The sequence below is a fragment of the Triticum dicoccoides genome, chromosome 5A (genome assembly GCF_002162155.2).
Source record: "Triticum dicoccoides isolate Atlit2015 ecotype Zavitan chromosome 5A, WEW_v2.0, whole genome shotgun sequence".
NCBI lineage: Eukaryota > Viridiplantae > Streptophyta > Magnoliopsida > Poales > Poaceae > Triticum > Triticum dicoccoides.
Genome location: NC_041388.1, coordinates 11,614,411 through 11,617,979, shown reverse-complemented (window position 1 = coordinate 11,617,979; position 3,569 = coordinate 11,614,411).

Here is a 3,569-nt window from a genome sequence, read left to right as displayed (position 1 = left end):
TCTTGCGATGGGGGGAGCTTGGCGAGGAGGCGTGCGGGAGTGAGTGAGTGAGTGAGGGGACAGAGAACGGGAAAGGAGAAGATGGGGGAGTGAGATGCGGGGCCCGCTTGGCTAGGCTAATCATCTTCCATTGCAATGATTTTTTTCTTCTTCTTTCAATTCAAGCACACAAAAAAATGCTGAGAACAAGAATTGATCCAGGAGTTAGCCACATGATGATGTCAACCCAGTTGCCCATGAAAATAAAATTTTTTTTGAACACAAGAAAACTTTATTGATGATCAAGTGCATTTTACAGAAAGAAGCATGAAGGGACTCATGCTAGAACCAGAAACTATGTCCTTTCCGGGACATTGACCTTGATCTGCTTGTGTACATAAGCAACGAAGAGCTAAGGACCTTGACTGAATCCGCAAAGCTAATCGAGCTTGATGATCAGCTTTTACATTGTTGCTTCTGTTGATGTGAGTGATCTTGTTACGACTAAAAGAGGGAGAGGCTTGGATCTCTGCAAGGAAAGGTCTGTTCTCCCAACATCCTGGAGCAGCAAATACCGTTGATGACCTTGCCGCCGAAACTAACACCGAGCAGTCGGTGCAAAAGTGAGGGTTCTGAACCTGCAGAAGATCTGCTAACTTAGTAGCTAGTAGCAGCCCATAAGTCTCAGCCTGGAGGGGTGATGAAACTAGAGGCGAAAGCGCAGAGACGTGTAGTCGTTGGAGGTGCCGATTGTCTTGCATGGTGATGATTACTCCTAAGCCAGCATGGCCCAGCTCTGAATCTGTGCGTCTCTCCCAGGCTGCGTCGCAAAAGATGACATTCCCTGTAAGGTTATTACAGTCATGTGTATGCGTGGTTGTTGAAGAAGCCTGCAACTGCTCCTGAGCTTTATCGCTTTCTTGTTGCTGAGCGAAGTTCTTATGTTCTAAATTGGTTGCTTCAATTATTGCATTTGCTGAAGCATACACCTGGGAAGGCTTGCATAATTTGCTGCAAAATAGACAGTCGTTCCGAGCTTTCCAAAGACACCATAGAAAAGTATAGAGAGTAGTCAAGTTTATTTTTGGATGTTGAGATGTAATCAAAGCACGAATCATACCAGGAATAGAATGATAATTTTCAGCCAGAGATTCCGTTTTAATAAACCAGGGATAGCAAAACCATGCAGCTTTAGAAAAAGGACAGAGAAACAACATATGCATTTCATCTTCTAATAGTCCACATCTAGAGCAGTTTTCATTGATATGTTTGGAGTACCTACTTGCCCTCTTACCTGTAGGAAGTGCTTTCCTAAGAAGCCTCCAAGCAAATGTCTGAACTCTTGGTGCCATTTGCTTATCCTCCCACACCTGATTAAGAAGGGAAATGACCTGCATAGGGACAATTTTGGGCCTTTGCCTTGGTGGAAGCTGAAGATTGTTGAAGCAGTGCTTGTAAGCACTTTTGGAAGAGAATTCACCTACAGGAGTTAGTTTCCAAACCAACATATCCTTACCATTTGCCTTAATAATAGGAGTTTGTAGAATGGTATTAGCCAATTCAGGAGTGAAAAGAGAATTAATCAAGTTTGCATTCCAGTTCTTTTGACCTGGTATCCAAAGATCTTTAACTTGTGCAGGGTAAGAAAAAGATTGTTGCTGAATGATAAAATGACCATAAATAGTTTCCCATCCGGAAAACCAAGGCGAGCTCCAAATAGAACTAGCACCATCAACAATTTGGCAAATTGTGGCTGAGATTAGAAGAGGCTTTACCTTTAGAATTGCAGACCAAAAGGCAGATTTAGGTTTGTTCGGCCGGGCTCTCCAAATGGATGTATCATGATGATACTTTGCCTTGAGAATCAATGCTAGCTGACTTTGCGGCTCTTTTGCCAATCTCCATGCCGTCGAGAGAACAAGTCCTTGGTTGATTGCCTGCAAATTTCTAACACCAAGACCACCAATTTTCTTCTCAATACATACATCAGCCCATGCCCTAAGGCACAAGCTTCTAGTAGTCTGATCATCTTGAATACCTGTCCACCAAAAGTTCCTAATGATTGTTGTTAGTTTAGCAAGGAACTTTTTTGAAAAAAGTATGTTGGACATGTAATATACAGGAATGGAAGAGAAAACGGATTTTATGAGAGTTAATCTTGTCGCATGAGAGAGTCTGTTGGCTTTATATGTGCTAAGTTTGGACTTGAATTTATCGTAAACAAAGTTATAAGCAGCTGATCTATCTTTAGAAGGTAAAACAAGTGGATGGCCTAAATGGACGAAAGAACTGTCGATGTCTGGAGCTGGAAAGATTCTCTTAATATCTTGTTTAACCTGCATCGTAACATTATTGCTGAATAAGATACCAGATTTACTCCAGTTTGGAGTTTTCCCTGAATCACAACAAAAATGGTCTAAAAGCTGTAAAATAGTATTAGCTTCCTGCACATTAGCTTTGCCACAAACAATCAGGTCATCTGCAAACATCAAAGAGTGAATAGGAGGGCAATTTGGTCCAAGCGAAATACCTGTCAGGTGATTAGCTTGCAAGGCATCCTGTAACATAAGAGATAACTCATTTACTGCAAGGACAAAAAGATACGATGACAAAGGACATCCCTATCTAATGCCTCTGGAACTATTGAATTTTGCAAAAGATTGACCATTAATGATCACTGAAAACGTTGGGGATGAAATGCATGCATGAACAAGTTTTATGAAATGGGCATGGAGACCTTTACGAGCAAGAGCCGAGACAATGAAGTGCCACTCAATTCTATCAAAAGCTTTGGCAAGGTCAATTTTTAGTATAAAATCAAGGCTCTTCCAAGAAGCAAGAGAGAATGAGTGGGCAATTTCTTGGGCGACAATAATATTATTGCTTATGCGCCTACCTTCAATGAAAGCTTGCTGAGAGGGGTGAATGTAATCAGGCAAATGTCCTTTCAACCTATTGGCTAAAGATTTAGCAATGATTTTGTAAACAACATTACACAAACTTATGGGTCGAAAGTCAGAAGGCAGATGCGAAGCAAGTTTCTTCGGAATGAGGGCAATTTGAGTATCATTGAGAAGAGGCGGAACAATACCCGTGGTGTAGAAATTTCTTACCAAATTGGTCACATCATCTCCTATCCAACTCCAAGCCGAAAGGTAGAAACCCACATTGAATCCATCAGGTCCAGGAGAGGCATTCTTCTTCACGCCTTTGAGAATTTCCCATATCTCATGTTTATCAGGGATCGAGTAGGTGAAGTCGTTTGTATCTTGCGGCAAAGTAGTATCCAAACTGGGTCTGTCATTATTAGTAGAAGATGAGCGAAAAATGGTTCTAAAATAATTAACAAACTCCTTGGCAATATCATCTGGATCAAACAAATTATTACCATGAGTGTCCTTAATAGAAACTATGCGATTTCGACGCTTACGCTTTTGAACAGCATTATGAAAGAAGGATGTGTTCCCGTCACCTTTGGTCGCCCAGTGTTTTTTTGCACGTTGCCTATAAAATTCAATGAGCTTGGTCAAATTACCTTCATATTGGGCAACTAGGCTTGCCTGAAGGGAATAGTCTTGGAGATGCACCGG